This window comes from Cupressus sempervirens, chromosome 4 (assembly GCF_028749045.1).
Source record: "Cupressus sempervirens isolate cs-2001-9-10 chromosome 4, ASM2874904v1, whole genome shotgun sequence".
Lineage (NCBI taxonomy): Eukaryota > Viridiplantae > Streptophyta > Pinopsida > Cupressales > Cupressaceae > Cupressus > Cupressus sempervirens.
This window is the reverse complement of record NC_143121.1, coordinates 130,902,078-130,924,978: the sequence shown is the minus strand read 5'-3', so window position 1 is coordinate 130,924,978 and position 22,901 is coordinate 130,902,078.

Sequence of the window (22,901 nt, the reverse complement as noted above, 5' to 3'; positions counted from 1 at the left end):
TACTATCACTCTTGATGGGATCCTAGAAGACATAGTCATAACCTTAGACTCTCTAGTGTAACTTGCAAATTTCATGATTCTATCTCCCAAAGTCAATTTAGTTGTTTACCCTATCATTCTAGGATGACCATGGTTAGCTAGAGCTAATGCAACTATAAGTTGTAGGTTAGGGAATATGATCATGTCTAATGGTCAAGCAACAAAGAAATCTGATTTATATCCTCCAACACAACCACAACCATATTTAAGTACATCTGTATGGTCAGATTTAGGGGATGGAGAAGAAGAGTTAAAATCTATAGCACATCTTATGATGTTACATAGACAATCTTTTATGAAGGTACAGGAAGAAGATTCATTAATTTAGAGTATCCTTAATAATACTTATGTGGTAGAAAAAGATGTATCTGATAGTTCTATGTTAGAATTGACCACATATGAAGAATGTAATGAGAGTTGTATTCTGCTCAAGGAGCTAGACATTATTCATCAAATCTTACCATGTGAATTAGATACAAGTCCAATCTCTAAATTTTCTATAATTGATTCTACAACTATTGTTGAGTTGTCAAAAGGTCATAATCTCCATGTCAATCCCAAATTATCTTCCACACAGATGAAATAGTTAACAAAGCTTCTTCAAAAACATGAAAAGGCTTTTGCATGGAAATATGGGGATATGAAAGGGTTGAGTCCTACATTATACACTCATAGAATATATATCAATGAAGGGTTCTTGCCACTCGGTCAACCCTAGAGAAGGATTAATCCAACCCTTAGAGAAATAGTTAAATTTGAATTGTAAAAATTGATTAATGTTGGTTTTATATATCCTATACCTAATAGTAAATGGGTGTCACCCCTAGTAATAGTGCCTAAAAAGGGAGGGAAATGGTGGATTTTTGTAGATTATAGAGAATTGAATAAGGTGACCAAAAATGATCACTTTCCTTTACCGTTCATTGATCAAGTTTTGGACACTCTGGCTGGAAAGAAGTATTTCTCTTTTCTAGATGGGTACAATGGTTATAATCAAATAAGTATCACTCCTAAAGATCAAGAAAAAACCACATTTACATGCCCATGGGGTATTTTTTCATATTCTGTTTTGCCATTTGGCCTGTGTAATGCCCTTACAACATTCCAATGAGTGGTGATCAAAATTTTTGCTAATATATCACATGACTACATGGAAATATACATGGATGATTTCACAATATTTGGAGTCACCTTTGAGGAAGCCCTGATGAATCTTGAAAAGGTTCTTATCTGATGTAAATAACATAATCTAACACTCAATAGTGATAAATGTTTCATGCTCATGCAGGATGAAGTGGTACTTGCATTTCATATCAACTGTAGGAATACAAGTGCATCTAGCTAAGATAGAGGTAATTCTAACACTACCCATACCTACAAAACCAAAATATGTAAGATATTTTTTGGGTCATGCTAGATACTATAGGTGTTTCATAAAAGATTTTAGTAAAATAGCTAGTCCTTTGTATACATTGTTGACTAAGGAAGGTGAATTCATTTGGACACCTAAATATAATGAAGCCTTCCTATAGCTTAAGAAACTCCTCACCACGACATTAGTTGTAAAGGGACCAAATTGGTCAATTCCATTTCATATTCATACTAATGCATCAAACTATGCTGCAAGAGCTGTATTAGGACAAAAGCCTGCTAATCTTGAGAATGCTATCTACTATATTAGAAAAAGCCTTCATGGACCCAAGTTGAATTACATAGTAACTGAAAAGGAACTTTTAGTTGTAGCCTATGCATTGAACAAATTCAGACACTATGTAATTGGATATGGTATTTTTGTTCATACTGATCACTTAGCTATAAGGTACTTAATGAACAAACTAAATGTCACTGGTAGACTAGCAAGATGGCTCTTGTTGTTACAAGAGTTTGATATTACTATTATTGATAAGCTAGACAAATCTATCATAGTTGTAGATTATTTCTCTAGATTGACCATTTTTGATGAAGATCCAACTCCAATTGAAGATACCTTTCTAGATTAACACTTGTTCTATATAGCAACTCATACACCATGGTATGCAGACATAGAAAATTATCTTGCTACAAATAGATTGCTCCCACACTTCTCTCACAAAGAAAGGAGAAAGCTAGTAGAGAAAATTTTTCAATATTCTTGGATAGATAATAATCTCTTCTATGTCAGACCAGATCAGGTCATGAGGAGATTGGGCAGAGAAGATGAGATATATGATATACTGCATGCTTGTCATGAAAAACCATGTGGAGGCTGTTGGTGTTTTATTTTGATGTTAACAGTACTAAAACTACTAGGCGACAAAAGGCTTAGTACCTAGATATCAATACATACACAACCTAAAGAATAGCCAATTCTCATTATCACTTGCATACGCAAAGTATTAGGACCCAACTTCAATAAAACCTTAGACGGTTTTCTACTCTTTTGGCTCTGTAAAACCAGGGCGGGTGCACCCGGGGATGGTTCAAAGATGGAATAATTGTATGAGAATTATCCTTAGTTTCATTTTGATTCTCATCTCTAAATCCTTAAACATATAGGTAAATAACTGATAAACACATCCCTTGAACATATATGGCCAAGAAATCTTCTATAGCTCTGCAGATGTTTCCAACAACAATGGCTAAATGAAGCTAAAACAATCTAGGCAGGCAAGTGCTGGCCAACTTTGAAAATCTTACAGGAAAGATAAATGAAAAATGATTTTATGATGTATTTTGAAAAAGCTAGTTATAATATACTTCTCTTTTGGCTGAAATACTTTCGATCAGTGCCTAATCCATTGGGAATTCAGAGTCAAGTAAATTCTTAGATCTAATTTGTTGCCTTGCAACGAATTTTCATCAGCAATTCTTACCAGAATTTATCATTCAAAAATCCTTATTAACACCTGAGCAACTTCATCACATTCATCAAAGCCTTTACTTAATCCATTGAATTAACAACAATAACAAATGGATGTACAGTCTTACTCAATTGCAATCAATTGCATAAGCTTTTACTCACACAACATCAAGGTAGCTCAGTATTAAAAAGGAGACAAAATTCAGAGAAGAACAGATATGGGGACAGTTCATAACTTGTATTCATTTCCTTTGAAAATGACATATCCTTTACAAAAGACCCAGAAAAATCTTCAGAGAAGAAGCACAGTTCTTTCTACATTCATCCATATCTCAGAAATTTTGACAGAAAAAGCATACTATAAATTTCTTTCCAAAAATGTTTGGACCAAAAAAGAACTAAGCACAACACTTAGTGAAAACCAAATTCGGACCCATCTTTAGCCTTGGGATCTCACTTAAATAATGTGAGATGCAACAAGCTTCAGGCTACAGTAGGTGACAGGTGTCCTTCTTTTGAAAAACAAAAAACAAGAATAATAGAAAGGTTGATTACAACAGCACTTCTTGGCGGGTCCCTTTCTGTTATGCTTCTTGGTTGTTATGATCTGCTCTCGCAATCATTCCTCATCTTCAGAGTACATACCCATAAGGTCTGCAAGTGATGTATCATCTTCTGTTACATGCAAAATCACTCTAACCTGGGGATTTTCTATGTCATCATTGCTGACTACAAGAGTAACTATTACTCTTACATCTTCCTCGTCATCTTCTCCTGACATCTGTTCACTAAACTGATCTTTCCATCTGTTGAAAGTATCATCATCTAGCCAATCAAAACTTAGGGTTTCTTTTTGTATCTTTATTAAAGAATTGGCATTTTCTTCTAATTCATCGAATTCTTTTCTTATATCAGCATAATACAATTGTATCTTTACCAGCTCTTCATTTGTCTTTGCCCAAAACCAACAGCCAGTCTCACTGATGATGTTTGTTATTCTGTTATCAAATAATTCATCCATTTCCTTTTTCCATTTGTCCTTTTCCTTTACTGTATCAACAGATTCTAAGGCACAAGGAAATAGGGTGAATTTTTTAGCAAGATATCTTGAAAAACAGAGTGTCAATTTCCTCTATAAAGAATCTCTTTTATTTTCAAAATTATCTAATTGATTCAATAAATCAAAAATTCTTTCAACCTGATGATAAGGCATTTGAACTGCAGATATACAAACAATTGTAACATCATTATTCCTCTGTCTCCACTTCTGTGCAAGAGAGTCTAGTCCATTCTTTTCTTTATTTAACTCATCTATGAGGGTTACAATCTTGGTCAACTGGTCATAAAAATCTGAGCATTGTATTTTATCCCTCAAGTATGTCACACCCTGATTCCATTTCTCTTCCTGCTGATTTCTAAATTCTATCTGCCACTCATGTAATTTGGTTTTTTCTGCTTCAAACTCCTCTGCAGTATAGAATTGGGGTCTTTCAGGGGTGTCAGGTATCTCAATAATAGGGGTTAATCCCACAGATGACTGTGGGGGATATGCAATTCTTAATGTACTGGATTCTCCCACTTTTCTCTTTCCAAGTACCTTTTCCAATTGAGATATCCTGTTTTCTAACTCAATTCTCCTCTTTACCTCTTGATTATAGGCTTCCACCACTACTTCATATTTATTATGCATATCCATCATTTCCCTCTCTTCTCTTTCCGCAGTAGCCAGGGAAAATTTAGAATAATCCACATTCATGTGGGCTGCCTGTACATTTGAAGTGTCAGCAACTCTTCTTACAATGATACTCCCTGTCAATCCTGAGTCATCAGGTTGTGATGAAGTAACTCTGGATCCTCTTCTCAGGGACCACATAACAAGGGCAGCTTGATCATTGCTGAATGCTGTACCCAAGAATTCCTCTTTATTCGGATCCTGGAGTCCTAAATTATTTTAAATAGAATTAAAAACTAATGCGTCAGCAATGTCCCAATTGGGCAATAATAAAACATTAGCATTTTTTACCATCTGTCTTCCCTCATCAGGGGTTATATTTTGGAACTCTTGAACCATTTTTTCCTTTATTAGATTTTGAATGGAGGTCTCATCCATTTCTGGATGTTCTGCTCTCATATTATTGCACCTTTGCTCAAAAATGTGCATGTTTACTCTCCACGCAAACTGATGGAAAGCCCTAGATCTTACAAAATTGTTATCAGACAAAAAATGCTGACTGGCTTGTTCCAAAACAGGGTCCAATTCCCTTCCTCTGAAATCTGCTGTAGTTAATTCAAAACTTGGTACAGGGGTTTCCTGAGGGTTCCCTTCATCAATCTCTGCTTGTGTAACAAAAATTTCTCCTTGTGACCCCATTTGTTCAAATTGCTCATTGGTGAGTTGTTCTTCCTCAACTCTTATTGGGGTTTGAGAAGGTGAGCCACTTTCATCAGGGGATTCTTCCTCCCTTATTATTCTCCTTCTTTTGGGGGAAGGTTCAGGGGGTCTTTCTTTTAGGACAGTGCTGGAAGATCCAACAATCTTTTTTTCTTTATGCACAACGGGCACCTGCTGTCGGACAATAGTATATCCTGTTTTCTTCCGTACCACCAGTGGACCTATTCCAATGTTGGGAGTGAAACCCAATTTTCTCATAATTTCTCTGGCTTTATCTAGAAAAGAATTAATAAAATGCTGTTTCTTCTCATTCATTACCTCCATTATCTCAGAGAAATTACTCATGAGCTTATGTACTTTATCTGCATTGTTTGCAGCATTACTAAGAGGACTGAAATTTTTATCAAAACAATTAATGAATTCCAAAACTTTTGAATAGACTCTCCATTTTTCTTTCTTTATTTCTTTCTCATGGAGAGAATATTCATTTCTTATTATATCTTCTAGAAAATAGAATTCATGCTGAACTGGACGCAACTTGATTCTCAATCTAAGGGCAGAGTTAAAGAAACCTTCTGTATCACAAAAATGAGAGTGAGACACTACCATTTTGTATTGATCCAAAAATTTATGGAGAAAGGCCCACCCTTCTTTAGTTATCACAAATTGGTGGGCTATAGTACAAGTAGGAAAAATTGATCCTGTCCCCCTTTTGTGCAAAAAGGCCTCCTCCACTCCTCCCAACTGCCACAAAAATTCAGCTATCCCTACCTTCAAGGGTACCTGATAGGGTAACACATGGGGTGTTCCTTTGAAACCATAGACCCTGATGACCGTTGAGACTAAATATGGGATAATATCTCCCCAATTATGTGACACTTTTAGATTATGGGTTTTATCCATAGGCCTGACAAGGTGCATTAATGCCTTAGGGATTCTGGGATTGTCACTCAATAAGAGGCACCTTAGTTTGGAGGCAAAGTGCCTATCAAATCTAATGAAGCTAGCATTTTCTGCTTCCCAGGTCATGTCTGCACTCCATAATTGGACTGGTAGTGCTTCCCCTTCTTGTTCTCTATTTAAAACCATTTCTTTACCAAAATAAGTGGCCCCTTTAAAAAGAAACATATGCATCAGTAAGGAATACTGACCCCAAACCTTTTCCACCTTGCCCTGTGCAATCCCCACCAATCCATGATGAATCTCATTTGCCAAGTAAGATGCAAAATCAAAAATTATTTCCACACCAAAAGAAGAGATTTGGGTGATCATATACATGAAGCTCACTGGAATAAAGTCTTCTTCGCCCTCTCCGAAGACTCTGCACAGGGTCCTATATATCTCCACTGCCCTGGCATTAAAACATGATTTCTTAAAGGGCTCTTTAGAAGATGATGTTATGGTTGGGAGGCCTCCAATTCGGCCTATGTGGGCTTTCAATGCACCCTGTCTAACTACATCCCTCTTGGATATATATTCTTTTTCTAAATCTATCAGATTAATGGGCACATGATACATGGTGAGGGGTCCCAGACTGAATACCTTCCTAATCTCCTCGGGACTGATGGTAACTAAAGCCTCACCATCTATTCTCCTCACTACCTTAGTGGCTTGGTCATAGTTTTTTGCTATGGCTTCAAGCAGGTCAAAATCCATAAACACGCTGGGAACAACAAGCTTCCCAAGATCAAAATTCCAAATGTTGGCATGAGGGGCATATAACTTTCTCTCTGCAAACCATTTCTTGAATAAACTCAAACCAGTTTGAGCAGTTTGAGCATCTCGGACCCAATTACCCTTATCATACAATCCATCAGCTACCCTAAGCCGAGGATTGAGTGAGGTTAACCTCTTAACTTGCACCGTTTCTACAGTGGACTCAGGAAGTAACTCAAGCAAATCATCATGCACATTTCTATCTAGGTAGTTTACTGCTCCTGTAAATCCCTTCTTAGGAGGCATCTTGGGCTATCCTCTTTAAAAATTATAAGCTCACAAAGATGATGGCAGTTTTACTTACTTGAATTCTGTCTCAATTCTCCTTTGAATTCCTGCAAAATTTCAGCGAACAGATAACTTGACAATTTCTTATCAACCTTGGCACGCTTTTCTTTCAGTAATAGCTTCTGCACAAGAATGGCTTCAAATCTTTTCTCACGTGAAATGAAACTGATGCAATCTCTCTGTATTATACTCTGTTTTTTCTCATGGACGAAGCTTTCTTGTCTAATTAATACAGAGAGTGGCACTACATTTTTTATTTAAAACTGCGCTGTTGATCTTCAAAGATCCTACGATCATGCAGTACAAAGAGAACAACTAGGAGTTATGTTTGCCATGTCAGTTATTTTACCCAATGAGAGCTTGCCACGTACATAATTCCTTCTTTTGATGGTGCTTACCTTTAGACCCACTGACGACAGAGAACACGTGTCAGCATGTCGCTACTTCGTTATGCATAAAGAACTAGCACCTTGCCATAACGAGGCGGCGATAACCGTTGATCGGACCAAGAAATGATCGAAAGATACGCTACAGGACTTCTTAAGAAAGAAGGCAGTGGGCCCATCTCGCTATGTCGCTGTAATTATCTTCCTTGCAACTCTTCATAATGAGATAGCGAGCTCCATTGATTCACTTCAAGCTGACGTTCCAGATTTCTTGTACATTTAGTCAAGTAGGCATTAATGAGAATCGGATCTCTGCATAGCTAGCACATGTCAAAATTTATCACAGTCACCTGTCATTACACGTCATCATAGATCTTGCCAATCTTTTACCATTTTACGGGGCCTTGCTAACTTGCTAATGGTGAAGCACCTCAATTTGCCGATAGCGAGGTAGCGAGCTTCGACACTTTAAAGGATTCCGTGCCGAAAAAAGCAAGGGGGTACCCAGTAATTACTTCTGTTAATTAAAACTGATTCTGACAACAGTATTTATGACAGGTCATGCCACCTGGTGTAATTATGATACAAGCAAGATGCAATGTCATCATTTTCAGATTTTCACGTGGCCTCGCTACTTCGCTAACGGTGAAGTGCCTGAATTTTCCGATAGCGAGGTGGCGGAACTTTCGGAAAAATCAACATTCCGGCTCTGATGTCAGATATTCTAGTGGGTCCTTCTCCCCCTTTTTATGGCGAATTGCTAAGTGTACCTGCACAATAAAGCAATTAAATAGCAAATCTCCGATCGCCGCACCTTCACTTCATGGTCCCACCGCTTAAAAACTCAACACTCGCTATCTCGCTATACTTAATGAGCATGCAACTTTCAATAGCGAGGTAACGCCAGTGGTAGATCTAATCGGATCTGACGATTGGGACAAACAGTAAGAAAGGTAACCTGGGAGAAAGGAAAAGGAATACAGAAGCATATTCGCTTCTTTTGAATTTTGAAAATTTTGCGCCCGACCATTTATAAATAGAGATGAATATAGGGCTTATATGGCGAATATTTCTTACAAATGGTTTATCCAAAACCTTATACTTCACTTAGACATAGAACATCTGACTTTTCTATGGTTTAACTGAAAAATTTTTACTGCAGAAAAAGTCAGACCAACAGAGGCCATTTTGTAGGGAAAAGAACAATACTAAAGGTACTTATGACTGGATATTATTGGCCAAATTTACATAAGGATGTAGTGAATTATACAACCAATTGTGAAAAATGCTAGAGGATGGGCCGACCAACCAAAATTGATGGGATGCCACTCACTCCATAGATTGTAGTCACACCTTTTCATAAGTGGAGCATGGACTTCATAGATCCAATTGATCCACCATAAAGTGGTGAATCCTACATTGTAGTATGTATAGGTTATATAACTAAATGGGTGGAAGTTAGAGTAATGAAAAATGCAAGAGATGAGAAATAGCTAAGTTCTTGTATGAAGAAATATTCACCTATTATGAAGTGCCCAGAGAACTTGTCGTGGATTAAGGAGCTTAGTTTACATCAAACTTGATCACTGATGTTATGTAGGAATACAATATAAGACACCATAAATCCAATCCTTATCACCCTCAAGCAAATGGGCAAGCAAAGGTCACCAATAGAGAAATTAAAGCCATTCTGACTAAGACAATGCACACACACAAGAAGGATTGGACCAATAGATTATCTAAAGCTATTTGGGAATACCGGACCACATGGAAGACAAAAACTAGATTCACTCCATCTAAGCTTTTCTATGGTAAAGCAAAAATGTTGCCCATTTAATTTGAACATAAAACACTACACACTACTTTAGAGTTGAACATCAATCTTCCTGCAGCAAAACAAGAGAGATTCCTCCACTTGAATTTGCTGGATAAAATAAGAAAGAGAGCTTTGGAAAGAACATGAATTATTCAACAAAAATGAAAGTAGTGGCATGATGCACATATCAGGAATACACAATTCAAAGTAGCAGATTGGGATCTCCTCTATGATTTTTTCTCTAAAGATAATCCAGGTAAATTGCAGACTCAACGGTTAGGCCCTTATGAAATTCAGCATGTATTTGAAAATGGCACAGTGCAAATGACAACCATTGATCCTATCTATTTTAAGTTACTTCTAAATGGCCATAGGTTGTGTCTCTATCATAAACCATAGACTAAAGCATACTTCCTGTAGCAATTCAACCAACTAGTTCACCAGCTCTTATTAACATAGTTCTTGCAGCAGGGGGTGAAAACCTTCTTCCTATAGTCATACCATGATAGAATTTTAGGAGCCTTCATAATAAAACCTCATTTAATATGATTTCCATTCTTCCATTCACTTTTCTCTTTCTTCATATCAACCCATCTCATTTCTCTATCTACCATCCACCCACACTCCATGTCACCCACACATTCTATTTTTACTACTTTCAATAAACAATTCCATCAACACCTTTTCTACGATCATCAAAATTCACCACCTCATCAACTTGCATGCAGAAGTAACAATTTCTTTTACTCTTTATTCAATTTCTAGTTTCTCCTTGCCATGCCAATTTTTTTAAAGTGAGGACACTTGTCAAATTTTAGTGGAGGATCAGGAAAGTGTATTAATTTCCAAATGTCATCTCCACATTATCTTAGTCATGTCTAAAATATAGGATGTACTTTGGTGGCATTTTGATATTTTTAATTTCATTAATTTTTAAAATCTTTTTGTATTTTTCATACCTTTTTATTGCAATTTTTGGGAAAATATCTCTTGTACTTGGCATGATTGAAAGGATTAAGAGTTATTATGAGAACACCTTCAATTAAAGCCTTGATGCCCTTCATTATTAAAGTATCATTATTTTACACGCTGAAAACAAAGGGGTCTTGTTAAGAGAAGTGGTAACAACATATGCCATTTTTTTATAAATATTAGTTTGAAATTCAAAGAAAGAGGGAATTTGCAGAGGTAAAAGGGGAACAAATTTATCGTAGTGGTAAGAGTTGAAACCAAACATTTTGAAGATGGGGGGAAAATTAAAGAGGTATGAGCTAGTCATTCATAATGTTTTACTCACGGACATTGAAGCAGTTCAGCGATTTCATGCTTGTGGATGGCTTGGTTACTTCTTATAATTAACAAAATTCAATGAAGAAGTGGAAATGGAGTTCATGATGACATTTGATGAAGGGGAAGCCTCATTTTGGGGATTAAGAGTGATTTCTACCAAGGAGAGGATAATAGAAGTCATAGGATTACCGACAATTGGGGAACATTATCCAAATGAACATGATGCCAAGTCCTCAAGGGCACAATTCACTCAACTAGGTGACCCTCAACTGGACATTAGAAAAGAAGGATGTAAGAGACTTTCTCTTTCACCTCCATATCCAGAGTTAGCAATCCACATTATCAGGTGTTTAACCTATGAAGTTAGGTTTTCAAACTTGCATGCTCATCATTTTAAATTGATCAATTGCATAAGACATAACATGCAAGTTAATGTCCCCAACTTTCTTTATAATATGTTGTGTATAAGTGTTGAGGAAACTCAAATAGGAAAGGAAATTTTTTTTTCCCATCATGCCCTCATTAAAATTCTAGTTGAAAGATCTCTTAGGGATTCCTTCCCTATTTCATGGGAAAGAATTGTTGAATCCAAGACCCTACAGCCTCAAGCCAACTCTGTTCCTCAAAACTTAGAAAATGAGGAAGAAACCATGGAGCCAATTCAAAATGCAGCTGAGATGGAAAAAGAACCCTCTCCTGATAATCCCATTGAGCCTAATTTAGAGGATGATATGCCAAGCTCTTCTAGGGGTAAAGGCAAGCATAAGGTTAGCCCTAACCTTGCAAAGGAAGTACAAAACCCCTCTGTTCAAGTAACAAAAAGAAAGAGGTTTTTTTCCTGTAGCAACCATTCCTACAACATCTACTCTAGTCATGCCTAAACCAAGGAGAACCTGCAAAGTGGTTGAAGCTAAAGAGGTTCTTGTGCATAGAAGCCCTCGTATGTGAGGTCGAGTATCTCTAGCTTCTATTCAAAAACCAAATACCCCTATTTCAAAGTCTCATATAGAGTCAGTAGTTAAAAATGTCCTAGATGATTCTCTTGTGCAATTGGAGCCCCAAAATGTAGAAACACATGAAAATGAGCCTGTCAAGGAGATACCAAAAGAGAATTAGGAAATGTGCAAATCAAATCCTACTACTATTCCAAAAAAAGGCCCTAGCAATGATCAACCTGCCATGCTATCAGTCCTTGAATATTCCAATGTTTCTCTTATAACTTATAAATATTCCTGGTACAACCAACATTTCCAACAAGTTTCCAAAGAACAAAAGATGAAATCTGAAACTCAAGAATTTTCATCATCAACAATTAAGTCAATATTTTTTGGTCTATATAATCATTTTATTTTTCAGAATGCCTTGTGTAAGCAAGAGGGAGACCAGATGTAGAAGGCAATATTTGACAAAGATGAGGAAATTGAATCATTAAAGGAGAAACTAGAAAAATAGAAGCAACAAATTAATAAAGCTTTGAAGCTAGCTAATTGGGTTATGGCCTATAGACCACCCCCAAGAGTGTATGCTATTTGTTTGAAAGAACAATTTATGTTATTTTAGTTGATGATGATAATGAGAAATGTTGATTGTGAATTTAAGAATGCTTGATATTTTTATAATGCATATTAGACTTTTCCTTCATGGAAAAAGAACTTTTTGTGTGAGCTCTATTTGCATAATTTCATAACTCCACATGAAATAGAGTGGAATCCCCTATTTTACATAGGGGATGTTCACTTAAGAGCTCTAATGTCATGAATGCATAATGAAACAAATTATGATAGACAGTCAGATACCTATAGAGATCTTGAAAAGTCTGAACCACTACCACTATGGGTTGAATCCTATAAGCCTTATGACCTCTTGAGAGATTGGTTTAGATTAACTTATGGAAGGTGAAAACCAAAAATTAAAGAGAAAGTGTTTGAATAAAGGGAAAAAGTTTATAGAGAATATCAAACACTTCCTAATTTCACACAAAAAAGAGAAATTATAGGGTTTAGAAATAGATGGAGTCAACTACCATAACCTTTCAAGAAGGCTGAACCACACAACCCTATTAATTTTGAGGTAGTAGTTAATAAAGTGGCTAAATATATGCAATTGGGAAGGAAAATTAGGAAACAGCTATGGATGCCACTAAATTTTCAACCTCCTACCCTTCTATGGCCCCTGTATGAAAATAATGCTACCAGGTTAGAACCATTAGTTCAAGAACACTTGGGTGAGAATTGGAGATGAAATAGAGGATATTTCTACACTTTTAGAAGTGGGAAACATGGGAAAGCAATAGTGGGAGATTTCAGAGCAATGTCAAAGAAGTACAATGCTTGAGGACAAGAATTTGCATAGTGGCGGGCAGATGATGAGGCATATTAATGTCTCAAATTTGATATAGTTTTTATATAGTCCGAACTTACTCTTTGAGCCTTGTGAAAAAAATTTCCAACATATTTGTTTTAAATGTTTTGTGAACTTATGATAGATGCAACTAGAACTTATTAAACCTATGGATAGTGGATATGGCATACCTTGCTTAATATTATATATAAAGTGCAGTATTTCATATAAATATTTTAAGCTATGTTCTAATATTTGAATAAGAGTAGAAATGTTTTTGTGCATGCATTTGAATATTTCTAATTTTCAAGAAATGGAGAAGTGATGCAAAGAGTGGTGAGCACTGTATTAAAGAAGGAGCAATGAAGACCGATCATAGCATGAGAAGCGCAAGTTAGTTTTGAGTGATAAGCCACGTCTACAAGAAGATTTATTCCAAAAAACCAAACTTGCTACATTATCTGCGAACTATTATTTTGTTGCTCAATCAATATTTTAAAGTCATGGTTGACATTCTGCCTTTTTCTTCTGACAATGTTTTCTCATGGTTTCTATGTTATGTTTGTAATAAGTTCCAATCATCTATATATAAGGAAGGAGGGGGAAAGTTAGAGGGATTCTAAAGTTTCTCTTTTCTATTATCTACAAATTATTTAGTCATGTAACAAAAAGAAGAATTGTAATGAGTGAGTGATTTTGGACTACCTATTGTGTTCTTAGTTAGTTGAGGCCAACTAAGGGGACCCACTTGGGAGGTGGAATAGATTTAGGTAGAGTAGATTCATTTCTTGCAATTTCCTATTTTAAGATAGATTTACAGTATTAGTCCCACAACATAGTTACTATGAAAGTTCCTGCAACACTTGTGGAAAAGGATCATAGTGGATGTTTGAATTGTTAACTAGTTTAGAATTCCCATTTTTGTAGTTTCTACAGTTCTTTGTTGATAGTCCAAGTTGTTAGAATTCTTTAGAATAACTGAGAGGGGGGGGGGGGGGGTGAATCAGTTATCCAAGGTCCAAATTCCCTAATAATACTTTTTCACGAATTATAGTGAATCCATAAACTTTTCATCCATCCAAGCTTAAATAAATCATCCTTAGCAAATTAGTAAATCAATATGTAAAGATAAAACATGCAAGATCAACACATGACACAATGATATACATGGAAACCCAATTTGGGAAAAACCACCAGTAACATGCTACTTGATTTTCACTCTTCTAAAGTGATGCCCTATTAAAGGCCTGACCTGTTAAAGGCTTACAACACACTGTTAAATGTGACCTTGTTAGAGGATTTCACCATACTATTAGGAATGGGCCCAATCAAAGGACTTTAGAAAATTCACTTGGAATGTCACCCTGTTAAAGGATTTACAACATGGCTATTAAACCAACCTAAGTCCATAGGATTTAAACAAACTGTTACAATTACTAGAAAGTAACAATAATGGCTTCTTGATCTGATACAACTTACAACATATCTTGCAGATTTCAGATCACACTTCACATCAATCCTTTGCCTGGTTTTAATCACTTCAGCTCTGACAGCTTGTCATCTCAAGCTTCATCTCCTTGAGTCTTCTTACTAATCATACGAATGCAATCATATCTGTGGTCCTCTATTGAAGCAGAGTAACTGTGCTTTCTTACTCCTTAGCACCTCCTTCAACACTTTGTGCTTTCATGCTTGACCTCTCCTCTCTCTCAACTTTGTGACCTTGTTATTCCTTAAATAGAAATTTGGATTGCCTTTGCTGCTTGATTTTCCCTCTCCAACTTTAGGGTTTCAAATGGATTAGGTAGGATACAATGTATCTACCCCATATCTTGCTCTTTTCTAGAAACTTCATTTAGAGTCCAATTGTATTCTCCAAAAATGTGCTAATGGTGTTTTGTGCCACTAGCTCATCACTCTTATCTTCTATTTAATTCATAGAATTCAAGATGACAACCTTGTCGGCTCAAATCTGACAAATCTTCAATTTTTGAAATAATGTAGCAACTCGACACTATTGGTTTACTGATGCTCGACACTTGTTTTTGCTTGACACTTATTTTTGCTCGACACTTATTTTTGCTCGACACTTATTTCTGCTCGGCACTTGTATTTGCTCGGTACTTATTTCTACTTGGCACTTATTTCTGCTCGGAACTTGTATTTGCTGGGCACTTATTTCTGCTCGACACTTGTTTCTGCTCAACATCTAAAGTTCACTTGGCACTTTTTGAAGTTGAACTTGCTCGGCTTCAACTAGGAATCTGTTCGACACTTACTAGCTTGCTCGGCTCTCTCTCTCTCTCTAATGAACTTAGTTCGGCTTTACAAATGACTTAGTTAAAACCTTGCATCTTTGATATGTTTCAGTGTTCCCATTTTCTTGTGTCTTAGAGTATGTCATCAATACACTTTTTCATCAATGGCTTAGTTGATCCTTGTACTTCATTACAACATCATAACTTGAACCTTTCTCTAGGTGTTCTGGTTACATCTTATTGATTGCCTCCTCCTTGTCAATCAATCAATTGATAGTATTTGGATCACTAAAGCAAATTTCATTCCTGCAAGCAGCAAATTTGACATCAATGACAAAATAATGATTGAGAACATTCTTTACCAGTTCCATTACTTCCATTACTTTTTATATATGATCATTTCCAACAATCTCCCTCTTTGGCATTGATGGAAAACCAAACTGATCAATTGATCAACTTAGTTACCACCAATATTGTATACATTATCTACTAATTTCTTGATTGCTGCATCCTTACTACTGATCTCATATATCTCCCTCTTTCTTATATATCTCCCTCTTGCTTTGTATTGATAAGTTTTCTTCATATTTCTCCCTCGTTGACATAAATGCAAAAGATGTAGCATCTTTAACATGTAAAGTATAAGCTTTGCATCTCATGTTTTCTCCCTCTGTCACCATGCTTGTGATTGATTTGGAGTTTCTACTCCTGCTATCATCCTCTGCATCGTTCTTTTGATATTTCAATGATTTGTTCTTGTTGATGTAGGGCAGCTTGTTGTTTTATATTACTTAAGTTAGGGGTATTACCCCCAACTTGCCTCTAAGATATTCATAAGCATCCTTGGGCAATAGTTTGGTGAAGATATCTGCAGTTTGTTCCTTTGTATGAATGTACTCCAACTTCACTTGTTTGTCTGCTACCAATTCTCTGACATAGTGATACTTGATTGCAATATGCTTGGTTTTTGCATGCATTACTGAATTTTTGGATATGTTTATAACACTTGTATTATCACAATACAATATCATAGGTTTAGTTACTTCTTCTTTCATTCCTTTCAATAGATGTGTGAACCACACAATGTTTGTGCAATTGACTACTGCTGCCACATATTCTGATTCTACAATGGACTGGGATGTGCATGTTTGTTTCTTGCTGGTCCAAGTTACTAGCCTTTTACCTAAAAATAATGCACCTCCACTTGTGCTTTTTTTGTCATCAATATTGCCTCCCCAATCTGCATCTGTATATGCATTGAGTTCAAACTTCTCATTCTTTTTGTAATATAGACCAAAGTTATCAGTTCCTTTGAGATACCTCATTATTCTTTTTACTGCTATGAGATGATTTTCTTTGGGATTAGCAAAGAATCTAGCCACTATTCCAATTGTTAATGCTATGTCTAGTTTGCTATGTACAACATATTGTAGTTTTCCAATCATGGATCTGTACATTGTTTGATTGACTTCAGCTGATACATCATTTTTGGATAGCTTATTTCCTATTGCCATTGGTGTGTTGACTAGTTTGGACTCCTCCAATCCAAATCTTTCAAGTATCTCTTTGATGTATTTTGATTGTGTCACAAATATACCATGTTTTAGTTGATGTACTTGAAATCCAACAAAGAATTTGATCTCTCCAAACATAGACATCTCAAACTCATGTTTTATTTTGTCAGAAAAACCTCTGCAAAGCACTTCCTTTCCTCCAAAAACTATGTCATCCACAAAGATCTCAGATACAATAATATCCTTAGCTTCTTCTAATTTGATGTACATGTTGTTGTTATCATCAGTTCTTTCAAATCCTATTTGCACTAGATACTTGTGAAGTCTTTCATACCATGCTTTGGGAGCTTGTTTGAGACCATAGAGTGCTTTATGTAATTTACAAACCATATCCCTATTGTTCTCATCAACAAATTCCTCTGGTTGTTCAATATAGACTTCTTCTTCTGGTATACCATTTAAAAAAAAAGACTTTACATCCATCTGATAGACTTTAAAACCTTTATATGCAGCATATGCAAGTAAAGTTCTTACTCCTTCCATTCTAGCAACAGGAGAAAAATTTTCCCCATAGTCTAATCCTTCTTCTTGAGCATAACCCCTGCATACTAGTCTAGCTTTGTTTCTAGTAATCTCACCATTCTCATCTAGCTTGTTTCTAAATACCCACTTGGTGACAATCACATTCTTGTCAACTGGTCTGGGAACCAAACTCCAGGTTTTATTCTTCTTTATTTGATCAATCTCTTCTTCGATAGCTTTATACCAGTCATCATCTTGTAATGCACCATATACTATCTTAGGTTCAGATTTTCTGATCAAACATGATTCATGTCTTAGTTTTTTCCTTGTCATTGGTCTTGCATCTTTGTCACGAATTATTTGTTCAGCAGGGTGATGTCTTTTTACATATTTGGATAATCTTGGTTCTTTCCTTGTTTGCATGTTTGATCTTTCAGATTTAGGGTCACTATGCACTTCGTTGTCAGGTTGTTCTTCATCTATTTCATGTGTATTGACTTCAGGATCAAATTGTGCATTTTCTTCATTCTGTAACTCGGCTTTTGAGTGTAATTCAGCATTCACTAGTTGTGACTCGACTGAAACTAAAATTTGTTGTTGATTTTCAATTTGATTGACAACATCCTTGTCAACAAGCATTCCTTCATAAGAATACACAAAGGTTTTGTATTCGTTCATTCTCTTTGGTTCTTCAACTCGAACTTCTGTATGCTCATCAAAGGTTACATTTGCACTTTTCACAATTTTGTTAGTGTTACTATTCAAACACTTGTATGCTTTACTTCTAGTGGAGTAACCAGGGAATATACCTTCATCACTTTTTGCATCAAATTTTCCCATTTCTAGCATCTTTAAGGATAAAGCATTTGCAACCAAATACTTTGAAATGTTTTACATTGGGTGAGTGACCATACCATAATTCAAAAGGTGTTTTATTTGTGCCTTTCTTGACTTGTACTCAGTTCAGTGTATGAACAGCTACACTTACAACTTCTCTCCAGTATTTTAGAGCAACACTCTTGTCCATCATTAATGTTCTAGCACAATCAATCACAAATCTATTTCTTCTCTTAGCAATTCCATTCTGTGGGGGAGTTCTAGGAGCTAACATTTGTCTTTTGATTCCTTTGTCATTACAAAATATCTCGAATTCATTTGATGTGAATTCACCACCTCTGTTTGATCTCAAGCATTTTAAACTTTTTCTTGTTTTCTTTTCAATTCTAGCCACATACCACTTAAACATTTGAAAAGCATCAGATTTTTGTTTTAAGAACATAACAGTCATCATCTTGGAATAGTCATCAATAAACAACATTATGTATTTATCTCCTTTGTAGCTTTGTACTTCCATTGGACCACATAAGTTAGTATGAACTAACTCAAGTACTTCTTTAGATGTATAGTTTTTGCTTTTGAAACTTGACTTTGTCATGTCTTTCCCAACTGACATTGTTTGCACATGATATTGTCATGTTTTTTTAATTTAGGTAAACCTTTGACTTTCTTCATTTTACTTATATTGACCAGATTGTCAAAGTTGACATGACATAGCCTTCTATGCCATAACCATTCATCATCAAATTTTGCAATAAAAAAAGAAATATCATCCATATCAAGGTAAAACATATTACTTCTTGTTTGATCTCCTTTTCTTATCAATTTTCCATCAGTATCATAGATTTTTGTAGTTTTGTTTCCAAATTCTACTTTGCATCCTACATTGCCTAACTATGAGGCACTCAGTAAATTTTAGTTTAATCCTTCAACATAGTATGCATTATCACATGAAATTTGTTCTGTAAGCTTAATGGAGCCTTTTCCTTTTATTTGACATGGAGCATCATTACCAAATCTAACACTATTTCCATCATACAGAGTAAAGTTAACAAACTTACTTTTGTCTCCTGTCATGTGATGTGAGTATCCACTGTCCATGATCCATCTGTCATTTTTTTTCATACATGGTACTAGTGTTGTAAGTTCGTCTTCATCAGATTGATCCTTCATAGCTACATAAATAAATTCATCATCATTATCATTAGAATTCTCTTCAGCAATATAACACTTCTTGCCTTTGTCTCTGTAATCATTCTTATCATCTTCTCTTCTATATTTATATTTTTTTCCTTCCTTGTAATCCTTTTTCTGTGTACACCTTGCAGTAATATGTCCTACTTCATTGCAATTGAAACAAATGATAGACATTTTACCTTTGAATTTTCCTTTGCCTCTGTGAAATCTTCTAGCTAGCAATGCTTCCAATTGTTCCACATCTTCCTCATCAGTACTACTGTCACTAGATACATATTTCATTTTTCTTCCTTTCTTTGATTTTACCTATTCAATATCTTTCAATGATAGCTTGGCTTTGAAAGAAAATTCAACATTCTCAGGTCTGTAGTTATCAAAGTTAGATAACTCAAATGCAGTCAGTCTACCCACTATTCCTTCAAAACTTAGATTGTTTCCTAGTACACATCTTAGTTCTTGTATTGCTGATACTCTAATAGCATAAATAGGGAGCACGGTTCTTAAGAACTTACTATTAACATTATATTCATCCAATTGACCATTCAAACATCTTATTGCACTTACCACTTCCTTTATTCTTGTGCCATACTGAGCAACATTCTCACTTTCCTCCATTTTCATATCATCAAACTTTCCTCTAAGGCTTTCTCTTTTTTCTCTTTGGACATTCTGATCTCCTCCATAGATGTTTGATAGGGCTTTCTACATTTTGAATGCAGTGTCACATCCTTTGATATCATCAAATTCAGCATAGTTGAGTGCAGAAGCAATCTCCAGCATTGTCTAATTGTGTTCTTATTTGTTTTTCAAATCTTCTGCAGTAAGAGTACCAGTTGGATCAACATGTTTAGTAACAATTGAATTTTTTGCATAATCTCTTATGGATCCAAGATGTAGCTTCATCAAAATTTTCCATGCAACAAAGTTGTCTTTGTTGAGCTTGGGGACTTCTCTCTTAGGCATTCTGATCTTTTCCGCTTCTAGTCCCTTTAAATTGAATCAATAGTTTAGCTCTGATACCAATTGTTAAAATTCTTTAGAATAACTGAGAGGGGGGGGGGGGGTGTGAATCAGTTATCCAAGGTCCAAATGCCCTAATAATACTTTTTCATAAATTATAGTGAATCCATAAAATTTTCATCCATCCAAGCTTAAATAAATCATCCTTAGCAAATTACAGTAAATCAATATGCAGAGATAAAACATGCAAGATCAACACATGACACAATGATTTACATGGAAACCCAATTTGGGAAAAATCACCAGTAACATGCTACTTGATTTTCACTCTTCTAAAGTGATGCCCTGTTAAAGGCCTAACCTGTTAAAGGCTTACAACACACTGTTAAATGTGACCTTATTAGAGGATTTCACCATACTGTTAGGAATGGGCCCAATCAAAGGACTTTAGAACATTCACTTGGAATGTCACCCTGTTAAAGGATTTACAACATGGCTATTAAACCAACCTAAGTCCATAGGATTTAAACTAACTGTTACAATTGCTAGAAAGTAACAATAATGGCTTCTTGATCTGATACAACTTACAACATATCTTGCAGATTTCAGATCACACTTCACCTCAATCCTTTGCTTAGCTTTAATCACTTCAGCTCTGATAGCTTGTCATCTTAAGCTTCATCTCCTTGAGTCTTCTTACTAATCACACCAATGCAATCATATCTGTGGTCCTATATTGAAGCAGAGTAACTGTGCTTTCTTACTCCTTAGCACCTCCTTCAACACTTTATGCTTTCATGCTTGACCTCTCCTCTCTCTCAGCTTTGTGACCTTGTTATTCCTTAAATAGAAATCTGGATTGCCTTTTTCGCTCAATTTTCCCTCTCCAACTTTAGGGTTTCAAATGGATTAGGTAGGATACAATGTATCTACCCCATATCTTGCTCATTTCTAGAAACTTCATCTAGAGTCCAATTGTATTCTCCAAAAACATTCTATGTGGTGTTTTGTGCCACCAGCTCATCACTCTTATCTTCTATTTAATTCACAAAATTCAAGATAACAACCTTGTCGGCTCAAATCTAACAAATCTTCAATTTTTGAAATAATGCAACAACTCGGCACTATTGGTTTACTAATGCTCGACACTTGTTTATGCTCAACACTTATTTCTGCTCGACACTTGTATTTGCTCAGCACTTATTTCTGCTTAGCACTTGTATTTTCTCGGCACTTATTTCTGCTCGGCACTTGTTTCTGCTCGGCATCGTAAGTTCACTCAGCACTTGCTGAAGTTGAACTTGCTCAACTTCAACTAGGAATCTATTTGGCACTTACTAGCTTGCTCGACTCTCTCTCTCTAATGAACTTAGTTCAGCTTTACAAATGACTTCATTAAAACCTTGCATCTTTGATATGTTTCAGTATGCCCATTTTCTTGTGTCTTAGAGTATGTCATCAATACACTTTTTCATCAATGGCTTAGCTGATCGTTGTACTTCATTACAACATCATAACTTCAACCTTTCTCTAGGTGTTTTGGTTACATCTTATTAATTGCCTCCTCCTTGTCAATCAATCAATTGATAGTATTTGGATCACTAAAGCAATTATCATTCTTGCAAGCAGCAAGTTTGACATCAATTACAAAACAATGATTGAAAACATTCTTTACCAGTTCCATTACTTCCATTACTTTTTATATATGATCATTTCCAACAATCTCCCTCATGATCTTTTTCAATCATTTCCAACACAAGTGTGTTTACTATTCTGTGTCAGTAGTCCTACATTTCAAGTCCTACATCACTAGGTTGACAATTCAAATGTATTTTCATAATGGAATAGATAGTCCTTAAAATGGATATAGTATCCTTGAGAAAGGAATAATGGTGTGATTATCTTGACCTATTATGGAAACGTGCACAAATTATCTCTAAAAAAAATAATAAAAACTCATCTAATTTAGCCCCTCCCCAAAATTGTAATTGGTATATAAATTTTTTTAAACTAGAACTCTAATGAGCATCTAAATTACTACTTCACTCCCATATATATAGATATAGAAAGAAGAGGTGAAATCAGTTACACTTCCTAGATTTTTGATCTCCCTCATGAAGTCCTTGAAGGAACTTTGTTTCTGTGGTAATTATGTATGTGTTAAAAGTGTCCATGGATAGCCCTATCGGTATTACCTTGGTTTCCTACAATGCAATAGACACTATAATTTAGATACAATATAAACTATAATGCCTTACTACTAGAGTAAAATGATAACCTTTGCCTACACTATAGTAGAACCTATAAGGCTTGCCATAAACTAACACACCATGTTTAAACTAACATGCTAAATTTAGAAGCACAAATGAGGCACGTGGATTGCTAAACACATGCCACCATGTGGGTTGTTTGTTGTTAGAGATTATTTTCTCACAAATTCTTATTTAAAAAAGAAAAGACTACCAACTAAAATGTCAGGGGTCAATCAAAAAATATGAATAATTAGT